The sequence below is a fragment of the Eublepharis macularius genome, chromosome 7 (assembly GCF_028583425.1).
Source record: "Eublepharis macularius isolate TG4126 chromosome 7, MPM_Emac_v1.0, whole genome shotgun sequence".
Classification (NCBI taxonomy): Eukaryota; Metazoa; Chordata; class Lepidosauria; order Squamata; family Eublepharidae; genus Eublepharis; species Eublepharis macularius.
Genome location: NC_072796.1, coordinates 115,540,432 through 115,566,210, shown reverse-complemented (window position 1 = coordinate 115,566,210; position 25,779 = coordinate 115,540,432). Strand labels below are relative to the sequence as shown.

Sequence of the window (25,779 nt, the reverse complement as noted above, 5' to 3'; positions counted from 1 at the left end):
TTGCTCACTCAGAAGGTGGCTTTTCTGGTGGCAATCACGTCCTCTAGGCGTGTTGGGGAGCTGTCTGCCCTGCGGTGTGACCCTCCCTTTCTGCAGTTTTTCCCTGGTACTGTCATGCTCCACACTAGCATGGAGTTTCTGCCTAAGGTAGTCTCAAGATTTCACCTACAGCAAAAGGTGTTCCTCCCTTCCTTTTTTCCAACGCCCTCATCCCCAGGGGAACGAGCACTACACACATTGGATGTAAAGCGTGCTTTATTGTTTTATTTGCACCGCACCAAATGTTTCAGGAAGTCTCCTGCCCTGTTTGTGTGTTACTCTGGCCCTCGCAAGGGCTCTCCTGCTTCTGCCCAGTCCATCTCTCGCTGGATTGTGTCTACGATTAAACTTTGCTATCAGCATGCTGGAGTCCAGTGTCCCTTGTTGGTTACCGCTCATTCCACTCGAGCGCAAGCTGCTTCTGCTGCCTTCCTGCGAGGAGTGCCGCTCCAGGACGTCTGCCAAGCTGCGACATGGTCCTCTGCAGACACTTTCATCCGGCATTACTCTGTGGATGTGCATGCACGACGTGACTCGGCTGTTGGCACAGCTGTCCTGCAGTCCTTGTTCAAGTAGACACTCACACCCGCCCCCATTGGTGAGATGCTAGTTACTCTCCCAATGTGGGGCTGCACAGAAGGACGAAGACGATAAACAGGGTTTCTCACCTGTAACTGTTGATCGTCGAGTCTCTTCTGTGCAGACACACATTCCCTCCCGCCTGCCCCGCTGTGAGTGTTTCGTTAACTTAGTTTCTCCGGCGGCTCAGGTGAACTGAGGGAATGCCGGGGACGTTCGGATATATATGCATTCAAAATTGGCGGGAACACCGACGCGCATGCGCGGTGGATCCGAACGTCCCCTTCACATCTCTGGAAGCTAGAAAAATCTTTTCCGCGGCTGGCCTGCGCCTGCGCAGTCCCAATGTGTGTCTGCACAGAAGAGACTCGACGATCAACAGTTACAGGTGAGAAACCCTGTTTTTCTTCTACACTTTCCCCCTCATGAGGTAAATTTAACTCATTGCATTTCTGAATCAGAGCCTCCTTTTTCATCCCCATAAACTCTGCCATTTTCTCTTTTACTTGTATTTCCTTCTACAATTTTACTAAACTTCACCAGATTATGTTCTCTCTTATAAATCCTCCTAGTTCTTCTGAGTCTTTCCTTTATAACAGTTCTATATTCCTCATAGGATTTAACTGAACACTCTGTCTCTTTGGCTATCTGTCCCCTCAGAATGCTTTTCTCTCAGAATATTCCCTCCTCCCAGGCTATTATATCCCACTTAAATATTTTCTTCTACTCAGGATGTTTGAGATCCCACCGCTATACCTCCACTTGTTATGACCTTTACTTTCTTTAGGGTAGATTTTTCTTTTATTCTATCCCTTAACCCTCTGAGTAATCTGCTGCCACCAGGAATATTTTATTCCAAGATATTTTAATTAAATTTTCCCTTTGGTAACATTTCTAAGTGTCAGGCTCCTTCGTGGTTCTATGTGGCCCTGAAGATAGGAATGGGATATAGCAATGACAGCTACACTGGGATATAACAAAACAAAAATAAACTTTTATTTAGTCAAGAAGCGTATCGGTTTCATAAACATAGTTCTCAGTTCTTAAAGTGACTTCATTTACTCTCATTCACACAGCTGGCCTCTCTTTCCCTGACTGAGTGTCCTTTCACAAACATGCTCAGTTCAGGTTCCACACAGGTTATATTTCTCTCATAAACACTTCAACATATTCAGGCAGCACACAGCTAGCTTGCTTTCTTCTGACAAAAAATTTCTCTCTACTCTCAGTCTCAAACTGCATTCTCTCCGCCCACCCTCTCAGTCCTCAACCAATCATATCTCTCACTCATCCATCTCCTTCACCCCCACTCTTCACCTATCTCATCAAGCATTTAAAGATACATGCACATATTTACTTGGAATCATTACAGAGGGTCTTTCATACCACTGTGCAATAAACAAAAAATGGACATTGCTAATAATAAGGGTTTTTTTAATGAGTTGTGTGATAACCTCATGAGGTTGTGGGCTAATTTTGATTTTCAGGCAAAGGAGTAGATGGAAAGTCTAGGTAAACTAGGACCCAGTTTGTTCTCATCTCTCAGCAGTTTAAAAGCTATTAAGGAAATGAATACTTCATTGGATATTGCTGTAATTTTTTTAAAAAAGGGATCCCACATGTTTAAGTGTGGAAAGGGGACAGAGGGGGTTCAAGCAAAGGGCTGCAAGTCAGGTCAAGAGCCACTGGCCAAAGGAAAGGCAAACATTTGAAAGTGAAAAACTTATGGAAAAGAATTATAAAGAAGTGCCTAAATAATACTAAGAGTGTCAATTCCAGATCAAAACACGTCTCCATTTTAAAGCTGCTAAGTAAAAGACAAATCCCTAAATGGTCAAATTATCACATGGCAAGTGGTTGTCATCTCAGCTCAGAGAAGGAGGAGGTCCCAAACACCTCCCATTTGGAAAATGACTCTGCACCTGCCCCTCTATGTATCCCTCTGAAAAAGCCCCCTAGAATTACACCCAGAAGAATCTCCCCGACCAATGATCCACCAAAGGTTTACTTAGAAAGGCTGGGGAAGTGGGAACGACGATTGCAGCGCTTGCCAATGGATCAACATGTGGAACTTCTCAGATTTCTGAAACAGTTAAACCACCCGTTACTGGTGCAGGACACTATTAGTCGATCTATTCAGGGTCTTCTCAATGAGATGATAGAGTCCAGGAGGGAGATTTAGTTCAGCTCCATCTCAAGGGAGAGGGGTTAAGTAACCCTCTTCACTCTATGAGAAGGCCAGTGGGAGACTTCCCCACTAATGAATTCATAAACCATATGGCAAACCTTTTGCAAAGTAATACAGAGATCCACCTTCATGGAACCACGCAGCTAGTTATGACAATAATCAGAAACAAAGGAGGAAGGGGGAGGAAAGTTATAAGCACTGTCCTCTACAGTGAGGTCAATCCATAAGGAAAAACAGCACTCAGTAGATATAAATAACACCTATAATAATCTGTGCTTTGGGGGAAGTTTCTTAGCAGTTATGTCAGAGAGGTCACTCACAATTCCAGAATTAGCAGAAAGTTACATATGGAACTTGGGTTTTCTGATGAAAAAATAATATTGCTATCTGATGTGGCCACTTTTGAAAAACATTTAAAGGTGAATATGGAATTAGTTATTAACAGTGGGAAAAGTTGGGAAATCTTTAGAAGTGAAGATTCTGTACACCCCCAAACATACTTTCTACTGCTCTATGAAAATCACCATTACAGGGTTCGAAACATAAAGGGGTTCTTTGGCCAGCAAAATTATTGCACTGTCGGTAGTAATGTTTATAGCCACACACACAGTTGCAAGAACAGGTGCTGCTTACGTTTGGAGCTCCAATGTGTTCTGCAGCAGGAGGAAAGGTGCCTTACTTGTAAAATATACTGCAAATCAAGAGCCTGTTTAGAAAGGCACATGGCTTTGGCAAGCATATGCACAACTAAAATCTTTTGTGATTTATGCCGTGCCTATGCTCCAAAGAAGCACCTATGCAGAGTGCGGTGGTGTAAGCAGTGCAGAGAGCCTATCAGGGATATAAACAGCCACTGCTGCTTGTCAGGCAAAATATTGTCAGGCAATTTAAACTAAATATATCTTTTATGATTTTGAATGCACACAAGAAACCAGTATACATACACCAAATTGTATTTTCCAATGTGATACTTGGGAATTTAAAGGAACTGTGTTTCAGACGTTGTTAAAAACTTCATCAACAAAAAGTACAAGGATTATACTTTTCTAGCATATAATACAAAAGGATACAATAGCTACTTTATCATTAGACAGTTGTTGGTAGAAAAAGTGGATGTTGACCCACAAGGACGCAAACTGATGTGTGTGACTGCTAAAAATCTTGGTAGCAGGTTTATAGACAGTTTAAACTTCTTATCCATGAAGCTTGCAAAATTGCCACAGGCCATGGGCTTTGAGAGCTGCAAGGGCTTCTTCCCCAATTTATTTAACACCACTGCAAATTGGGAATATTTTGGTCCATTGCCTAGGGTGGAGGATTATGGCATTGACAATATGATGCTGGTTGAGAAAGCTGTCTCTCTTTCCTGGTACCAGGATAACCAAGGCAATGTTTTTAACTTGCAAAAAGAGCTAGCTTATTATTGCCAGCAGGATGTTAAAATCCTGAGAAAGACCTGTGTCTGGTACAATGAAGATATTATTTCCACCTCAGAAATTGATTCTTTCCAATATATATCTCTTGCTGGTGTTTGTATGGTCATGTACAGACATATGTTTTTAAAACCAGATACAATAGCACTGCTGCCACATGACAATTATCATGGCAGACAAAAAGATTTCCAACCCCATCTATACAGCGGCTGTACAATGGTACAGCATAAAGAAGGTGTTGAGATAAAACATGCCCTGAAAGGTGGAGAGTTAAAAGTATTGTCTGGATGTTATGCAGAAGTTGGAGGGTGCCTCACAGTTGAGTTTAATGGGTTTTTTTCCATGGCTGCCCCACCTGCTTCAGCCCAACCAACAGAAATCCAATGACCGATTCTATGTTTGGTGACTTATACTACTGCACAAAGATGAAAGCAAGTTATCTGAAAATCCAGGGGTTTGCAGTTAGGAGCCTGTGGGAACATGAGTGGTGGCAGATGGTGGAGGATGACTGGATCTTAAAGATTTTCTAAGGGAAAAGAAACTGCCTTCACCTCTGCTCCCCAGAGATGCCATAATACACTATTATGACTTCACCAGCCTGTACCCTTTCACGAACAAGACAAAGAAATATCCTATTGGGCCTCCAATCATTATTTATAAGGACTTTGCCCCTCTCTCTGAATATTTTGGCCTTGCCAAAGTTAAGGTGCATTCACCATGAGGTCTCTTTTCCCCTGTCTTACCCTTCAAGATGGAGGGCAAACTTCTGTTCCCACTCTGCTGCACCTGTGCAGAGACAAAACTGAGAGTGCACTGTGCTCATTCAGCTGAAAAAGGGCCTTAGAAGGGGGCTGGTGTACTGTGGAACTAATGAAGGCTATAGAAAAGGGGTAAAGGGTGATGTCTATTAGTGAAGTATGGCATTTTGAAGAAAGCTCTGTGAACCTGTTCTAGGAATACATTAAAATTCACCTTCTGGCTATCCTAACTGGTGTACAGATGAGGAAAAAAGAGCAAAGTACATTAAGGATTAACCTAGAGAAAGCAGGTGTTCAGTTGTGTGCTGAACACATAGCTGTGAACCCTGCAAAGTATCAAATGGTGAAATTATTTATGGGGCCAAGTTTGGCCACTGGTCAAACTTGGTGAATACTAGCATTGTGAGGGACCCAACCACACTTTTAGAACATGCATTTTCTCCCGCTTATGAAGTTTCAGGCTTTGATGCAATTGGTGATGAGACAGAAAGCATATTCTGGAAGCACACTAAAAACAGGCGCACATTATCAGGGAATACCCATGTACTGATTGCAAGACTGCAACTTTAGAAGTTGCAAGATTGCTGTTTGTACCATGACACAGACTCTATCATATATGTGAGTCAGGATAGGGACTAGAATCCCCCTTTAGGAGACTACTTAAGTGACCTCACAAGCAAGATCCCACCAGGTCAATATATCACAGAATTCACATCAGCTGGGCTGAAGACATATTAACAGCAAATAAACTATAGTCCCTGTGAATAACAGTCAATACCTAAATATATCGTATCAATTCTATAATTCTTAAAGTGCAGGGTGCATAATCATCAGTAAACAGTAATCATCATTACATTTATATGCCCTCAGCACACATAAATCAATTACATATCAAAGTACCAATGCAATACTGCTTCCCCAAATATGCTCATGCATATAAATAAATTAATACAGACCTCATGAATAATATACAATAAATAGTCAATAAATAAGTCAGAAAGCCAAGTGTATCACTCTCATTGTCCCAATTCTGAAAAAATTGACTTTGACACATTGACGCATTGAAGGACTTGGTGCTAGACTATGGCTCAGCGTAGGCTCCTAAAGTCCAGCAGCCCTCCAACATAAGAGACAAAAATCAGTGGCTCATCCACACGAGACCACTTAAAAAAACATTAAAAGTTGTTGTCAGGCCCCTGGCACCCCCTTCAGGAGACAACGGGCCCAACTTTGAGGCTGCAACTCTCGGCGGTCCACCCTCTTCTTTCTGCTGATGGCTGCCTATCCAGGCACTTGACCCGGTGTGACGTAAGGACAAGGGTTCCCCCAAAGGCCTCAGAAAGGGGTGGCAGGATGTGGAGTTGTGTTGCTCCCTTTTCCTTGCTCCCGCATGTTGGCTGCCCCTTTTGGCAGCAGGGGCAGACCTCTACGTACTCTCCTCCTCGGCCTGGGCTTGGAGCCCTCCTTTTATCCATCCCCAGCTAATGCCAACCCCGCCCAGTCATCTCCGTGCCTGCCCCTAAGGTGAGTCCCACCACCCTGGCCAGGTGAGGCCACACCCTTGTGCCCCACCCTGTCCCTGGGCACCTATGGGCCCCCTCTCCTGTCACTCCCACCCCCACCCTATCCCAGCCCTCCCATGCCTGCCTGACCAGGCAGGCAGGCTCCTCCCTCTGCAGCTGTAGCGAGCCTGGGGCAGTTCTGGCAGCTGGGGTACGTGCCTGGGACCCCGTTCTTCCTTCTGGCCCCGGGGGTCATGCTGGGTGAGGGTGGCAGTTCCCAGGGTTGCCAGGAGGCCCGGGGCTGCTGGGAGGCCATCACTCCCAGGCAGTTGTTTATGATAAGAGGGTCCTCATGAAAGATTTTGAAACTTTACCATATGGTTGATAAGAGGGTTGTGTGCTGGAAACATTCATTTTCTGTGGTAGTGGCCAGTCCTAGCAACTGTGGGAAAAGTTTTTTGTAAGAAATATTTTGGAAAATGTCCAACATGTGCTTTCCATCACGCCTGAAAATATCGTATGGTTTTATAGCTGCTGGTAGAATCTGTATGGTCTGTAATCTGTAAATATTCCTTGGTAAATTTTGTAGGAGGACTGCCTGAAACTCTTAACGATGATCAACTTCTCTCCACCAATAAAGTAAACCTGATCATAGTTGATGATTTGATGAACTCGGCTTGTAAAAATCCAGAAATTGAGAAGGCCTTCAACAAATATGCGCATCATTGGAATCTGAGCAACTTATTTATTATTCAGAATGTTTCTTCCATGGGACATGTGACACAAGGGCATGGCTACCTGAAAGCTTTCCCAGCAGGGGAGAGGCAACACAGCATTAATTAACAACTGGAGAGGTGCTCCAGTTGATAAATCACTCTGGATAAAAGAGAGGTCAAGAGTGTATCCACACGGGCTCCGTTTGACAGCTCTATTGAAAGTTTTACTGTTCAGCTCTGTGCTGGATGGTGACTGGAAGTCGGGAGCTGTTTTGGGGCCGTGGAAGGATACATCAACTCCCAACTGCGTTGAATCTAAAGGCAAGCACTCTTCGAGTCTTAATCTTCATGCTTCTTAGCAGGGCTCCATTGGGGGTGGAACGCGCTGGAACGCCGTTCTGGTAGCTCTGAAAAGAAATCACGTGGGTGATGGCCCCGCCCACATTATTCCTTTTCCTCCCTGCAGCTGTACAGTAGCGCCACTACTGTAGCAGCGAGTGAGTGAGCAAGCACCTATCTACCTACCTACGTGGACTACTGGTAAGTTATAGGAAGGGGGAAGCGGGAGGGCAGTGGTGCCGGGAAGCAGCGCCCTCTGAAGCCGGCCACGCAGTGCTCGGGCCTGCACTTGCTGGCTTCCGGGCGAGCAACCCTGTCGAGGCTGGCGGCGGTGCCCTCCGAAGTCGGAGGGTCACCAGCAGCCCCGCAGCCCCTGGTACTACAAAATGTGAGTGGAGTGAGTGACAGAATATCTGGGGGGGCTGGGGGAGGTGTTCTGCTTGCTTTGTTGGTGATGTTTTTTAATGTTGCTGTATCCCCCCCCCCCAGGCACAGTATAGGATGTAATTTTTAATTTAAAAATCAGTGGTTTGCTGGCTTTCTCATACTCTGCCCGGAAAACCATAGAAAGAAACTGTTCTTGAATGTTGCTGTATGCCCCTCCCCCTCCCCAGGCACAGTATAGACTAATTTTTAATTTGAAAATCAATGCTTTTCTGGCTTTCTGGTGCTCTGCCTGGAAAACCATAGAAAGAAACTGTTCTTGAATGTTACTGTGCCCACTGGCAATTGCCACTTCGTGTGGCAGGGACTAGAGCATAAACACAGACTGCCCTCTGCACTTCTAGTTCTTTGTGATATTTGCTTGTCTGTAAAAGGTGCAAGGTACGGAAGCCACCAGGCCTCTTGCCCTGGCAGCTCGGCTGGTGCTGGAACACTGAGGGTTGTGTTTGTTTTGAGTCTTTCATTTTCAAGTCTTTCATCTTTATCCATATATGCAGTCTGTGAACCATGAAAAGGAAGAGTATTTCCAACTACTTTGTTGGGGCCTCAGTGAAACGTGCAGCTATGGAAAGACGTCTCCCAACATCAAGTGAATCATCAAGCAATCCAGATGACATCAAAACTCAGAATTCAGGTCTGGAACTTGAAAATCCATTGACTGGCGAGACAAGCCATTGCATTCCTGCCTCTCCAGTTACTGAGAGCTTCTGGACCACTTGTTGGACTGTAGAGCAGAAGGATGAGCATCTCCAAAAAAATGACTGGTATTTTTCAGTGGCAGCAAGTAGGCTGCTCAGTGTGTAAAACTGTTGGTACCTTGGGGACAGAGAGGAAGGCTGTGGGTGCGCATCTTTCTAAAGAGTGGATGCGTGGAGATGTGTCATGTAATGGTGAATCGAGGAAACAGCAGCTAACATCTCTCAGCTGCAGTTAAAATCACAGCTGAAGCAAAGAAAGAAACGCTGAGAACAGTATGTTTGAGGTCCCAAGAAAGAAAAATGGAAATCACCAAGAAAATATAGTCTCATACTATTCAGTTTAATCATTAATTGTAGAGTTGCTGATTTTTAAATAAAACTATTTGTCATATTTTCTTTGTGCTTTTGAAGCAATTTTTCTCCAGGTAAGCTGCCTTCTGACACACGTCCAGCGATGTCAGGGGGTGTGGCATATGCAAATTAGTTCTGCTAATGACACACTTCTGGCAATGTCAAGGGGCATGGCATAGGCTAATGAGCTATGCTAATGAGTTCCTGTAGCTCTTTTTTCTACGAAATGACCCCTGGAAAAATCGTAAAATCTGCTTGAGTCAACATTCTACTTATCTACACATTTCACTTTACCAATCATTTAACTGTGATTATTAGTAGCAAATTACAATACTGCCTTTCTCCAATAAAAATCTCTACTATTAGCATTCTGCCATTTTCAGCTGAGTAGATTAAATTTGGTTTCAGTTCTTTTTTTATATAAGCTTTTTTTTGGTTAAGTCCACTGTAACAAAAGTAGAACCAAGTTTTTTACATGTCAAGTAATGTTGGTCTCTCTTATATTTAAACAAATCATATCAATATTTAGAATTTTTAATTGTTTAAACATTTTATTTCTTTTTTCTGGTGAATTTAGTCCATTACTATTGGTTGAAAAGATTCTTATAGGTTTCCCCTCCATTGTGGCCGCTCTTTGTTACTATCTTCTTTGTTTCTTCTTGTTATCGTGTCATGTTCTCAGAACACGGTCTCTTGTTGCCTGTCTTGCAAATTTAATATGCACTTCTCTTGGCACGTTGTTCTTTTTTGCATATATTGAGTTAACTCTATATATTAAATCAATTTCTCTCTATATTAAATCATATATTGAGTTAACTCTATATATTAAATCAATTTCTCTGGCAATCTCCTCTGGTTCTTCTTCTAAAAATTCAGCCAAAGCTTCTGTCATTTCAACCATCAAATTTTCTTCTTTCTGTTCTAATACATTTTGAAATCAAAGAATATACGTAGCTGTTTCCATTTCTAATCCCATCAAGGAGTTCCAAGTGACGTTTCGCTGAGAAGCTACCTCTTCGATCTCTGCAAGGCTTCCTCACTCTTTCTATCTATTGTTTTAATTTGTTCAGCTATATCATGGGTTGCTTGTTTATTTTCAGCCATTTGCATCTGAAAATCATTCATTTTTTCTTTTAGTTCTCCCCACTTCTGCATTTAAGTTCTTAATTTGTTCTGCAACTTGGATTAGTGTATTTTGAATTTTCTCTATTCCTGTCTAGAACATAGTTTGTAGATTAGCCTGTGGGTCTGATACTGTTTCCTGAGACATAGATGTGATTGTTTTTGACAGTGCTGGAGATGGTGGGACTGTGGCCTGTGCTGCTACTTTCCCCCCTTGTTTACTCATTATATTCAAATACAAACAATGATCAAGTAATTATTGTTATATTCATACTATTTTTATCCTGGTTATCAAGACCTTATATATTCCCCAATTGTGATAATAAATTTTTTTAAGACTACTGAACAGTTTAAGCCAGAAGCCTTTTTGTTGGGATTAATGGACAAACAGTTGGAAAATCAGAATGGGGTTTTATTTTTGCATATGACTACAGCAGCTAGGCTTTTATATGTGCAAAAATGGGAAAGCACAGAATTGCCTTCAATTGAAGATTGGATTATGAAAATGATGGAGCTAGCGGAGATGGCTAAACTTACAACTTTGATCAGAGATAAAACATTGTCTACTTTTTTGGCTAACCCTTGACATTCTGCATGAAACAAGGAAAAATGATTTGATGATTTGTGGCTTTGATTTTTAAGAAGATAATTCTATGAATAAAATAAAAAAAATATTTTAAAAAAAGAATATTTCTTCCATGGAAAAAGCAATAGAACCATCAGCTTAAATACCAAATATCTAGTGTTGTTTAAAAACCCCAGGGACAAATTGCAGACTGCAACACTGACCTGCCAAATGTACCCGGAGAAGTCCCAGATCTTTCTAGATGTCTTTGAGGATGCCACACAAAACGTTATGGGTATTTTGTTGTAGATTTAAATGCCTCCACACCAGATTCTTACAGGTTAAGAACAGGATTTTCCCCACCTGAGTGGCTTGCAGTGTATATCTTAAAAACAAAACAGACATCCTCTGGGTAGAAAAGAAAGCAGCCTGCACCCTAATCTCCCAGTTGTCCCTATGGCCTCCAAAGGACAACATGTCCAGACATATAAAGAGAAATTTGGCTCTCCCAAAACTACTTATCAAGGCTCCTCCACAACAGAAGTAAGTCATTCTATGTTCAATGTCAGATGATCTGGTTGCGGCTATCTCAATGCCTCTTCTAAAGGAGATGCTTGTCACGGTTGAATGTACTATATAAATACTGGGCACTATTGATAAAGCAAGGGCATCATTTAAAAAGATTCACCAATTTAACATATTAGCTTAAGATTGTGGCCCAATAATTGCTGAAAGGTTGCATTTCTATATGCCTCACCCAGGAGTACAGTATATTCTTTATCTGCACGTGTATGAGTTTTTCCCATTCTATGACTGACTTCTCAGGAGTGGGGAAGCATGGGGATCTATCATCTTACACAAGCAGACAGATGTAGCAACAGATTCTTTCTTATTTGTCATTTGTCTTTATAACAGGTGTCAGTATGCCTTGATGATAGGGAGAAGATGGCCTTTTCCACACCTCAGGGCCTTTTCCAGTTCAGAAAAATGCCATTTGGGCTCCACTCATCAGCCACAACCTTCCAGGTGACATCCTGGTGACATGCATGTAATACTTACAAAAGTTTCCCTTTGGCTATGAACTACATTGTTTGTCCTTGAAACCACACATTGTGGATTGTATTTTGAGTCTCTGGCTTCCAAATTTACAAGTGCAAGGCAGAAAACAACTTAATATTCCTCTCCCTCATCCTCCCCATCAGCACTGTCTGCCCCAACTTCTCGTAATCCTTCTCTAGGGCAGCCATGTCCTCCTGAGCCTCCAAGAACTCTCCTTCTTCCATCACCTCTCCTACATACCAGTTGATAAAGGCACACTTAACATACACCAGGTCAAACTTATGGTCCAGGTGAGCCCAGGCCTCTGTAATGGCAGTGGTGTTGCTCAATATGCACACATCATGCTGCACTTTGGCTAGGTCTCCCCCACCGTGGGGGACTGATAGTTGATACCAACCTTGAAACCTGTGGTGCAACAATCCACAAACTGGATGCTACATTTGGACTTGATGGTGGCAATAGCAGCATTGACATCTTTGGGAACAACATCATCTTGGTACAACAGGCAGCAGGCCATGTATTTAATGTGGTAAGGGTCTCATTTCACCATCTGATTGGCTGGTTCAAAGCAAGCGTTGGTGATTTCTGCTACAGTCAGCTGCTCATGGTAAGCCTTCTCAGCAGAGATAACTGGGGCATAGGTGGCCAGAGGGAAGTGGATGTGGGGATACAGCACCAAACTGGTCTGGAATTCAGTCAGGTCCACATTCAGGGCACCATCAAATTGCAGGGAGGCTGTGATGAAGGACCCTATTTGGCTAATGAGGCGGTTGAGGTTGTTGTAGTTGGGGCATTCAGTGTCAAGATTGACCACTGTGATTCTAGTTTTCTCCTATGAGAATTTTAACAAATGAAATAAGACAAAAAGGATTCCTGACCTATAGTAAAACTAAATTTGAACTTGTAATAGAATGGCTGATGTGCAAGGGAAGAATAGGGGGGCTTTATGCCTTGTTGAATGATTTACAGAAGAAAGGTCAAGATTATAAAATTAAATTGTGACTTCCGGTTTGGGATTCATGGAGGTCTAACGCAGCTCCATTTGCGGAGCTGACCGGACTGCCGTTTTAACCGGCCGGTGGGGTGAAAATAGCCCGCGGCCGACTGCTCTCAGGCGGAGAGCAGGCAAAGAACGCTCAAGACCCTAGGGTGAGCTAGATCTCGGACGAGGGGGGGCTCTGTGCAACGGGTCCCCTCCCGATCCTTGAGGTCCCACCTTGCGACGGGTCGGCTACAATCTCTGCGGCAGTTTTGGGGCCAATTCGGCTGGCATAAGACCTACATACCCAAGCTTCGATTGGGGGAAGAAGTGGAAAGGAGAACTTGAAATCGAAACAGCGATTACAACCCGAGGAAAGTGAAGGGAAGGTAAAGATCACTATCTTCCGATACGGGACAGATTGATAAAAACAGAGAGGAAAAAAAGTAGATTTTTAAACTGCAACAGACTAGCGAAAAGGAGGGGAAGACTCGGCAGGAATTGTATTTGAAAAGAGACTAAGTTTAAAGAAGTTATTAAAGAAATCGGACTATTGTTTTGAATACCTGTGGCTTTGGAGCTGTGAGAAAAAGACACCATCGCGAGATCTGCTGTGGGAAGACGGGAGACAGGAAGTGCGTAATAACAATAGAGCGGCTGGAGAGAAGCGGCCCTTGCTGGAGGGCAGGAAGTAGGGAATCGCCATTTTTGAAAGGGGAAGGGTCGCGGCTTCAGCGGAAAAGGAAGTAGGCCATCTTGGATTACAAAATCATAGAGAAACCATAGAGAAAAGACGCCCGACATTTTGGACTCTTTAAAATTTAATTTTTGCAAGAAGACCGGGACATTTAAAACAGAAAAACGTTAAATTTTACGCCACGGAGTTAAGGAAGAGAGCGGATTCGTGGGAGCGAGCTAAAGCAAGCCCCACGATGTCAAAAAAAGAGTGGCAATCGGCAATAGAAAACCTGGATAAAAACCTGGACAAAAAACTTTTAGATATGATTAAAGAACTTAAGGACACGAAATTGGAGTTGATTAAAGAGGTTAAAGAGGTTACACAGACAGTAAAATCGGAGCTGTCAGAAGTGAAAAAAGGTATGGAAACAATACGAAGTGAATTACAAGGAACGCAGCAGAGAGTTAAAACAGTAGAAGACGCGATGGAGAATTTAGCAGACACGCAACAAACAGAGATGAGATTGGTGAAGGGGAGAATGTCAGTTGCAGAAACTAAACATATGGAGAAGCAGCTACGTTTTCGTGGCTTGCCAGAAGTGGAAGGAAAGTCAGCGCAAGAACAGATGACTGAGGTGTTGGCTGAATACCTGGGGAAGGAGGAGGAGGAAGTTGTGGCTATCCTAGATGTGGCATACCGTGTGAATTCGAGAATTGCAACCCAGAGGAAATTACCAAGAGATGTGATTGTGCAGTTTACAACACGAAATATGAAAGAGAGGATTGTGACAAAACAGTTTCAAGATCCATTGGAGATTGATGGCAAGACGATCATTATAATGAAGGAACTGCCCAGATCAGTGTTATTAGATCGGAAAAAATACAAAGTGCTAATTCAGATTTTGAAGGACATGAAAATCAGGTACAGATGGGAGTTACCAGAAGGAGTGTCCTTTGAGTTTGGAGGGGCCAAAAAACGCATTAGATCTGAGCGAGAGATGGAGCGATTTATTAAGGACAATGAAAAAGACTTACCAACAAGATTATGAGTATGGAGTGTAAAGTATTATCTTGGAATGTAAATGGACTAAACTCACCGAATAAGAGGAAAAACATTTTTCACTGGCTACTAAAACAAAAATGTGACATTGTTTGTTTGCAAGAGACCCATATTAGAAAACAGGATGTAAAATATTTAAAATCTGGAAAACTGGGCAAAGAATTTGTAGCGGCCTCTAACAAGAAAAAAAGAGGAGTGGTGCTGTACATAAAAGAGGAGCTACAGCCAAAATTTGTTATGAGAGATGTGGAAGCTAGATTTGTAGCAGTGGAATGTATTTGGAATTTAAAGAGAGTGTTGGTAGTCGGACTTTATGCACCTAACGGTGCAAAAGAAAGCTTCTTTGAGGACTTGAGGAAGCATTTAGACGATTTTGCATATGACCAGATAATTCTTGCTGGAGACTTCAACGGAGTGACAGACTTGGAACTAGATAAAAAGACTACAACGGCACAAAAGAAAAGAGGACTATTACCAAAGCTTTTTTTTGAGTTGATTCAACAAGAGACTCTCGAAGATGTATGGAGGAGAGAATATCCTAAAAGCAGACAGTTTACTTTTTATTCTGCAAGGCATTCTACATTATCAAGAATTGATATGATCTGGGCCTCAAAAGACTTAGCGTTATGGACTAAGGAGGTAGAAATAATGCCGATGGTAGGCTCAGATCACAACCCAATTATGTGGAAATTTGGAAAAAGGAGAAAAAGGAAAGCATGGAGAATAAATGAGGACTTGTTACAGGAAAGAGAGAATATGGAAATATTGAGAAGAGAGACAAAGTTTTTTATACAATACAACGTGAATAAAGAAGTACCAACCAATAAAGTTTGGGATGCTTACAAGGCGGTTATAAGGGGCATACTAATGGACTTAAATGGTTGAGCAAGAAAGAAGAAAGAGGAGAAAAGACAAGAGATTGAGGAGAAAATAAAAGCCAAAGAAATACAGCTAAAAAAGAGACCAGGGAAAAAGAAAGTATACCAGGAAATTAAAATACTTCAAGAACAGCTAACAGCAATGAGTAATAAAGAATTGGAGTGGAATCTTAAAAGACTGAATCAAAAAGCGTTTGAGGGCGCTAATAAACCTGGGAAGTACCTGGCATGGCAATTGAAGAAGAAAAGGGAAAAGAAAATAATAAATAAAATTTGTGAAGACAACAAAACGTATTTGGAGCAGACTACCATTAGTAGAGCCTTTTATAAATTCTACGCTAAGCTGTATAATAAAAAAGAAGTAAATAAAGAATCAATAGCGTCATATTTGGAGAAAACCAAACTTCCAGAAATCTCGGAAGCTTGGAGAAATAAGTTGAACAGTGAAGTAACTGACGAGGAAATAAGTAAGGCAATACAATCTGCAAATCTAGGAAAGGCGCCAGGGCCAGATGGACTTACGGCTAAATTTTATAAGACAATGGCTAATGAACTGGCACCATTCCTAAAAGAGGTGATGAATGGGGTTTTAAGGGATCAAAGGATTCCAGACACTTGGAGTGAAGCGAACATATCATTGATCCCAAAAGAGGGCCAAGACCTGACTAATGTGAAAAATTATAGACCCATATCGCTACTCAATAATGACTATAAAATTTTTGCGAAGATATTGGCGGAGAGATTGAAGGGGTGGCTCTCGGAAGTTATAGAGGAGGAACAAGCAGGCTTTTTGCCAGACAGACAAATAAGAGACAATTTAAGGACAGTGATCAATGCTATTGAATATTATGACAAGCGTTGTGACAAAGAGGTTGGTTTCTTCTTTGTAGACGCTGAAAAAGTGTTTGACAATTTAAACTGGGACTTTATGTTTGCCACTATGGAAAAGCTACAATTGGGAGAAAGATTCATCAGAGCAATTAAGGAAATTTACAGAGACCAGACTGCAGCAATCGTGGTGAATGATGAATTGACCAAGAAATTGACGATAAGTAAAGGAACAAGACAAGGTTGCCCGTTATCTCCATTGTTGTTCATTCTAGTATTGGAGATTCTGATGATACAAATACGTCAAGATGAGGAAATTCGTGGAATAAAAATAAAGGACTATTCATATAAGGTCAGAGCATTTGCGGATGACATAATGTTAATTGTAGAGGACCCATTGGAGAACATGCCAAGAGTGATAGATAAGATCAAGGAGTTTGGAGACTTGGCAGGTTTTTATATTAACAAAAAGAAGTCAAAGATATTATGTAAAAATATGACTAAGCAGAAACAACAATTATTAACGGAAACAACGGACTGTGAAGTAACAAGTAAAGTGAAATATTTGGGAGTCGAATTAACTGCAAAGAACATAGATCTATTCAAAAACAATTATGAAAAACTATGGACTCAGATAGAGAGAGACTTGATTAAATGGAATAGACTGAACTTGTCATGGTTGGGCAGGATTGCAGCAGTTAAGATGAATGTGTTACCAAGAGTAATGTTTTTGCTACAGACAATACCAATCATCAGAGACTCTAAACAATTTGAAAAATGGCAGAGGAAAATATCAGATTTTGTTTGGGCAGGCAAGAAGCCTCGAGTGAAAGTGAAAGTTTTACAAGATGCAAAGGAAAGAGGCGGAATGCAACTGCCCAATCTGAGACTTTATCATGATGCAATCTGCCTAGTTTGGTTGAAAGAATGGATGACATTAAAGAACAAGAAACTACTAGCCCTAGAGGGATATAAAAAAATATTTGGATGGCACGCATATTTATGGCATGACAAAGTAAAGGTCAACTCGATGTTCCTGCATCACTTTGTACGGAGAAGTCTATACATAATCTGGAAGAAGTACAGAATTTATCTACAAGAAGGAACTCCCTTGTGGGTGGTTCCGTATGAGGTGATAGACCCGAGAGCTGTTGATAATGAACAACAATGTTTAACGTACAAAGAAATAACTAAAACTGAAGCATCCAAACTCAGAATAAAGACGCAAGAGGAACTATCACCTAACTACGACTGGTTCCAGTATAGACAGATCAGAGACTTATATAATTCGGACTCTGTAAAGGGAGGTATACGAATAGAGAATTCGGAACTAGAGCAGACCCTTCTTAAAGAAGATAAGAAAAGAATATCCAAGGTATACCAAGTACTGCTGAAATGGTATACCGAGGATGAGACAGTTAAAACACAAATGGTGAAATGGGCTATAAACTTTAATAAAGAAATAACAATGGAGGCATGGGAATACTTGTGGAAAACTACAATGAAGACAACGACATGTACTAATATCAAAGAGAACATTTACAAAATGATCTATCGTTGGTACATGACACCAAAGAAGATTGCGCTAGGGAATTTGAATACTTCTAATAAATGCTGGAAATGTAAGAAGCATGAGGGCTCCCTCTATCATATGTGGTGGTCGTGTGAGGTAGCCAGGCAGTACTGGGGGGAAATAATAAGAGAAATGAGTGAAATTTTACAATTTCAAATTAATAAGAACCCAGAACTCCTGCTACTGAACTTGGGAATGGAGGGAATTCCAGCCCAACACAGGACGTTGATATTTTATATGACAGCAGCAGCTAGACTTTTGTATGCGCAAAAATGGAAAGTACAAGAAGTGCCAACTATTGAAGATTGGATTTACAAATTGCTGTATATGGCTGAAATGGATAAGATGACAAGAAAACTGAGAGATCTGGACTCAGGGCAGTTCAACACAGACTGGGAGAAGCTGAAACAACACCTGGAGAAGAAATGGGAGGTGGGAGGAAAACTGTGGCAGTTTGAGAACTACTGAAGTACTGAAGTAGAGGGGGGAGACTTTACCGGGGGGAGAAGAGATAAATGTGAATTAATAAGCAGTCAGATTAATAGATTGACATATATATAGATATATATAGGTTAACAAACAGAACATAGATAGAAAATAATTAACTATAAGGATTAAATAGAAGGATTGATTAACTAACAATATTTTCTTTTTTTTTTGGTAAGTTTCGTACCAAACTGAATGTCTGAAGATATAGATGAGTCAAATTGATTGACTACGTGATGAGAGATATATAGAATTATTACAAAAAGATAGAATGAGTAATATATAGAGAATAAGTCAAATTGTTTGATATAAATGAATGTATGATTTATATGGTTTATGATATATAGAAATATTTGAAACTGAAAAATGGGATAAATTGTTTATCTAAGATGGAAACAAAGACTTACAGTTTGGGCATACAATGTTAAAAATAGTTAAGGATGTACTGCTTAGAATAATGGAGAATATATATTTGTTTTAGATAGAGGAAGCTAATAGAAGTAAGGGAAAGGGGACAAAGGGTTGGAAAGCTGTTGGAAGTCAACAAAAAGGGGGGGAAAGGGAGGGGGTTAGAGATGAAAAAATTGGGGAAAATTGAATGTAAATGTAAAAATAATGGATTCTAACCCAATAAAAAAAAAATTTCAAAAAAAAAGATTATAAAATTAAATTGTGAAAAGATAGTGATATTACTATTTTACATTGAGAATAGGAAAGCTTTGGGTGAACATTGGTAAGAATAGGATTAAACTATGAAACAGAATTTTTAAAAAGAGCAGTGAAGACTGTATTTGACCCCTCTGATACTGAAACATTTATAGATTAGATATGGCAAAATCTTGGCAGATATAAGATTTTAGATAAAAGTGATAAACCTTTTCCCCAAGTAATTGGGGTGCAGTTTGACCCCAGACATCATGGGGGGAAATGGTTTTCCCATTTAAAATGTTCTACAGACACCAAACTCCTGTTATACTTTCTCCCCAATAAACTACAATGCCCCGAAGCCCCTCTCTTCCCTCCCCACTCTCTCTCTTTTTAAAGTTTGAGGATCATCAAAAGGGTAAGCGGGGTCATTCTGACCCACAATAGACTTAGCTTGAAACTGAAAGTACTATGCATGATCATATTTGGGACTTCTAGTGACCACAACAAATACTGAAAAAAATATTTTAGCACTGTTCCCATGTATAAATAGTCTGTTGTCTCCATTTTATAGGAAGGTGGAGCAAATAGTGAAAACTAAAATTTCTCTCCATAATTTATATCTATAGATATTTGTTGACCAAAAAATATCACATTTTCAGATTTGGGGATTTACACCACTTTTGGATTTGTGGGATGAAAGTACCCCCAGGGAAAACCATTATGTCCTACAGTGATTCTTGTCATAGGACTATAGGATATTCTATATGAAATTAGGAAAGCAGTATCATTAAATACTGATTTGCTTATGCTTGCATAACTTTTCAACTTGATAACTACTATTTATTATTTAAAAATATGCTTTTCAGTGTATCACCACTAAGTCCTGTCATGTTTATGATATACAGTCACAGAAGGGAGGGGAATCCTATTACATTTTTGGAAAGCATTTTTGCTGACCTTCCGCCGGGTCTGTAAGACAGCGATGTTCTGTCAGGCTTATGGTTGAGGCCAGGCCTGGCCTCTGCCAACCATGCAGAGGGGAGGAGTTGATGATTAATGCTTAACTCCTCTCACAAGATGTTTTACCACCAGTCCATTTGAGAATTTCTGTTTTGAGTGAAGTTAAGTTATACTGTGGTTGTAGCCTTCTTGATAACTTTTTAATTATTTATACCTGAACTGTAATTTTATAATACTTTTATGAAACTGAATTTTTGTCATTTGCTGATTATGTGTTTTAACTGATGTAATCTGCCTTGAGCCCATTCATGGGGAGGGAGGAACAGAAATATAATGAAATAAATAAAATAAATGAAATAAATTGGGGGGGGGGGCTCTCGACCCTGAGGGTTTGCAGCAGTACTACTGATGATGAACAGCCAGATTTTTCCATGAAGTGCTTTTAGCAGGTTGTGCTGCTATGGGGAGGCCCCTCATGACTAGAATTTCCATATAAAAAAGGAAGATAAGATAGAATAAAAATTATATATGTAAAAAATAATAACAATTGGGAAGGCCTAATGAGACAGGGCTAGGTTCTGCTAGTGGTTGTTAACTGTGCGCTAGAGAATACCCCATTGGCAGGGAGCAGCAGTCAGTCAGTTCAACCCTGGTTGTTGTTCTGGAATTTCAACAGCATAAGAGTCTGTTCCAGAAGACACACACACAGAAAAGACACACACAGAACACACACACAACTGGTATGATGGAAATCAAGTTGGGACTTCATGCAGAGAATAACGCAGCTCCAGTAACTCAAAAGAGGGCAGGGGGGGAGGTGTTGAGGGAGGCCCTTCAAAGGACACCCAGCCCAATTCAGTTTGATACTCTCAGGTTTTTGCTGGAATAGTATCCCAATAGGTCAGACGCAAAGAAGTTTTCACATTTGGTTTTCATATTCCTCATTCTGGCCCATGGTAGGCTTATATGGCTAGGACGCCTGACGTGGGTCTTGATCAGGTAGTTAGGGATAAGGAGAGAGAAAAGAGAAGGAAGAATGGAGCCTCCTTGACAGCAACAAGATTTAGCTTGCCTGTGCAAATGATAGAGAGGGTTGGCAGTTGGTGATCCAACACTTGTTAAAGTTATATTAGGTGATACAATGCGATTTATATGTCTTCCAGGTGCAAGTATATATTGGGCCACTCCGTCATCTTTTGGGTGAAGAGAAAAGTTGAGGTCAGCACTGGAGAAACTCAGCTGGGCCTTTCCCAATAATAGGTTAGTGTGGCAAGTGAGGGATGTTGTGGGGCCAGCTCCTGCTCTCTCTCCACCAGGTCTTGAGAGAAGGCAGTCATCCTAAAGTCCTGGTCATTCACCTAGGGGGGAAAATGATTTACTGCAGACCAGAGGAATTGCACTGGTAATAGGAGCGTTCAGGGATTTAGCAAAGATAACTGTGTGGGAGGAATACCTTCAGGGAAGCATCTGGAGGGGACCTTTCAAGCCTGCTGGCACTGAGAAGTCCAGATGTAGTGCCAATGTGGTGATAAGGAAGGTGGTTCTGGGACTGGGAGGGCAGACACACCGCATCCCTCAATTCTCCACAATATGGCTGGCAGAAGTGCTGACTGAGTTGGAGCAGGTGCAGAAATGCCCCAAAGCATCCACTTTGGATGCCTGACCTCAAAATGGTATGTTTATATGAATAAGCAGCGATGTGGATCAGCCATTTAATAAAATAAATAGAACTAGCTGAATCCACACAGAGTTGTGTCATGTCATAGTTTGGGGGGGGGGAGCTGGGGCAAATATTGAAACTGGTTACTTTGGGGGAACAGGACAAGGGGAGAAAGATGCCCCATGCCAGCAAACGGAGCAGTAGGAAGAGAAGATGGTGGTTTGCTTTGCTCACAAGATAATCAGTTCTAAATAGCAACTGCAAAAGGCCCAGTTCCATCTTATGGACATATGACTCAGGGCCAAGCTACAAGTGACGAATGACACTTGAACGGCAAGTGGATTGAGTGGAGCGCAAGTGAACACGGAGAAATACACTTGCCGTTCAAGTGTCATTCGTCACTTGTAGCTTCGCCCTCAGTCCCATATGAGAACTGAGATTATATTCATGTGTTTTTCATGAATTTACAACCTTCCTTCCCTACTTTGGCCGTTTCCACATGCTGTTAAAGAGACAGCCCAGAGCCCACTCACTGAACTCTGGCGGTTTTTTCTCCACTCACTCCATACATCTCCAATTTCAAAGCGGAAGCAGGCAGTTTGGCTTTCATTTTTTCGGCATCTTTTAGCTGACACAGGAAAGAGTGGGAAATCCCGTTCTCAGAAAAGACGCTGAACATCTCTTTAACAGTGTGTGGAAATGGCTTTTATCCTGATTCAAGCTTTCATATTTCTAAAATATGTTTTTTTTTAAAAAAAAAAAACCTTTTCTCCAAAACCAACATTACGTTTCAAAAGTAGGAATTCAGGCTCTGGCCTCCCACAAAAATGTAAAGACGAGTGTTTTGTTTATGAAATGTTTCATGCTTTTGTCTTCCTCGACAGCATTTGACACCTAGACATGACAAATCACCCCTGTTCCAACTACACCTTCTATAAGTTCCCTTCCTCCATCCTCCATTGCTGGAGGATTTTCATTTTCAAACTTGTTTCTTGATTCTCTCAAAGTATGGGGTGTGTGTGTGTGTGTGTGTGCTATCCCTGATTCCCACTCCCCCATGCTTGGCATGAAGAATATTAAAAAGTCTGTTTAATGCACCATAAAAACTGGTAAAAACCTTTTCATTTAAAATATTCCAAGACAAGTAGTATTAGATATTATCTCTTTTAATTTTAGCTGGACAGCTCAATTTTACTGGTGAAAAATATCATGCATTTTTCTTTTTAACATAGAGTTTGCAAATACTATTTGTTTTTGTGCTCCTGTATAAGCAATCAGGAAATTTTAAATAAACGTGTTAAATCTCCACAAGGCAATGGAAGATGTAATCTCAGTTAAAACATTTGCCAGAGGCAGGGTAATGCTTGCCTCTGCTCAATTATTTTTTGCAAGTAGTTAAAGATGATTGGAATAAACGTTAGCTGTAAAATAAATACCCTGAGGTTCAGGGAGTCTTGGTTCGCTGAGCTACACACTTTTAGATCTGCTGTTATTTTCGTATGCTATTTTGGCACTTGCATTTATTCAGCAAACTAATTCTAGATTCGATTCATTTATCAAATCTATCTTAAACCTGCATATATTTTCCCATGTATACAGCTGTTTCATACATATGTAAATTGAATGATGCCTGTATGGTCATAGTACTTGCTAACTATAGGTCTTGTGCCAATAGGCCATTTTTGTATCCATTGGGATTCAACCTTTAAGTGAAAATCGACAGTAGGAGACAGATTACCTAAAAAGAAATCTGAAAAAGAACTGTGCAGAATAATTTCAGGAATGTATTGTCGAAGGCAACCAACAACCAATTTCAGGAATGTATGTATGGTTACATCACAACACTGCTTATTTTTATCCTCTTCAGTTGCCTACTGTATCCAGGTGTCCTAGAAAAGGCAATCTCCTCAGGACATTTAAACATGACTAAACATTCTTGTTCTTGCTATCAAAATGCAAAGATGTTCTCCTATATTCCTCCTTTATCCCATCAGCTAAGAGATCTGAGTATGCTTTAGGATACTAATTCATACTAGATTTGGGAGTTGAGGTGACTGTACCATTACTGGCCCAGAGGAATATGGGGAGAAGGGAGCACAGAAAGAGTTTCTGCTTTCTCCTGACTTTCCTTATGCATGGCTAGGGATTAGAGAGACCTCCTTTCTAATACTGAAATTCACTGATCTTCATACAGCAACAGACTTCACACACGCACACACACACACAAACGTGTGTGTGCGTAAAAATCTTTACATATTCATATATGTAAAGCTTGTTCTGGATTGGGACTCTCATAAACTTTACAAAAGAACTGGAGTTAAGTAAAAATTGAGAAAAGTTAGTAAATGTCAACAAAAGTGCCCATGCCATCTAGTGGCTTCAGTGTAAGAGAAGAGAAGCTTACATGGAGACATTAAAAATATGCTTGCATTGTAAGAAGCACTCTAAAATACTATGACATGAAAACTGCTTCCCATTTTACAAGAAGCAATGAAAAGTTCCAAATGACTTGTGCTTCTGGATTTCATGTATTTCCCTATAACATGTCCAAGGCTCATTTCTCTGTTGGGAAAGATGACCTCTCTCAGTATTGGGAGGGCAAGTTCCTTTTGAAACCCAAAGAAATGAGACTCACTTGCTCTTTCGGTCTCTCAGTTCTCATTCTATGTTCTCAGGGCATGGCCCTTCCCTTCAGAATGCTTTCTATAGATGAATGAATTTATTCGTGGTACCATTGATTGGAACTAAGTATAAACGTATTTAGGTTTAACAACATGAGGTATTGTATATTCACTGTTGTAAGATTTTGAATATAGATTGCACTTTTGACATGGAGCACTTTAAATCATAGTAACCTTTGGAAAGTTGTTAACCATGTGAGTACGAGAGTTCTCTGTTGAGTCTTCAGGTTGGTTACTCTCGAGTGTTTAGCTTCTTGGCTCTATAACCTTCTGAGTATGAAGCTATGAGTCATTTTCATGAAACCTTTGCCTATTCAGAGGTGGATAGAGACAGTATTATAGGTGATGTCCCTTCATTTATACAACATGGGAGGTTGTTGAGTAACCTGGATTGGAACATTTTAGAGAATTTACAGCAAAAGACTGTGAGGTTGAATTTACAAATTCTTTCTCTAATGGAATATTATAAACAAAATATTATTCTGTGGGGTTTGAGATTACATAAACCCCCAGGCATGTTTCACGATGATGAAATGTTTAAAAAGAAATGGATGGCAATATTTAATAAATGTTCACAGGACTTGATTCTACTGATAGTGGCAACTTCCAAGCGAGAGTTAGAAAAAGTGAAAACACTCAGAAATCACGAGTCTGGCAAGACATCCCTATCACCGTGGGGAGCTTGACAACCCGGATTTCTGTCTGCGAGAACCAGGGAGAGGACGATGGCATTCTGGGCATGCCTTTCTTCAGAGCACAGGGGCTCACCATTGACCTGGTCAATGGGCTACTCTGGCAGATACCAGGAGGTCCTGACTTCGTCAATGCGATCCACTGGTACACTGCCTTAAAGGCCCCCCAGCCCCTCACTCCTCTCACTGCAGACCCCTGGGTCCAGGAATTCCCCAAGGTTTGGGTTACTGATAAGGTAGAGTGTGGGACAGTTAGGGATGCCTGTGTCCTCATAGAGGGAAAAGACCCCCCCCCCCAGAAGCAGTACAGATACCTGGCCGAAGCCGAGGCAGGGATCGCCAAGACCATTGAGGAACTCCTACAGTGGGACGTCATCCTCCCCATGTAGTCCATCTGCAATGCCCCCTTATGGCTGGTTCTCAAGGTAGATGGAGTGACTTGGAGAATGACGGTCGACTTCTGTGCCCTAAACACCGCCACCCCTCCCGTTTCCCCAGTCATAGCCAAGTACAATGAGATCCTGACGGCAATTGCCACTGGATCCCAGTACTATTCGGTCATGGACCTGGCCAATGCCTTCCACTCCATCCGCCTGCATGAGTCCTGCTGGTACAAGTTCACGTTCATTTTTCACGGCCAGCAGTACACATTCAAGTGCACCCCCCAAGGATTCCATTCCAGCCCCTGCATCTGTCACGCCCACGTGGTGCAGATGTGGGACCACCTCCAGCCCTCCTCTAGGTCCCACATGCTGAGTTACGTGGATGACATTTTGGTCCAGATTCCCACTGAGGAACAAACCCACCAGATCACCCGGGAGGTACTCTACGTCCTATGAGAAACAGGTTTCAAGGCTAGCAGG

The 25,779-nt window shown here is 41.4% G+C and overlaps 1 pseudogene; it reads right to left on the bottom strand.

Moving 5' to 3' along the window:
- Positions 1–11,904: 11,904 nt before the first annotated feature.
- On the bottom strand, positions 11,905–24,205 carry LOC129333972 (tubulin alpha-1C chain-like; annotated as a pseudogene).
- Between the last annotated feature and the right edge of the window lie 1,574 nt (positions 24,206–25,779).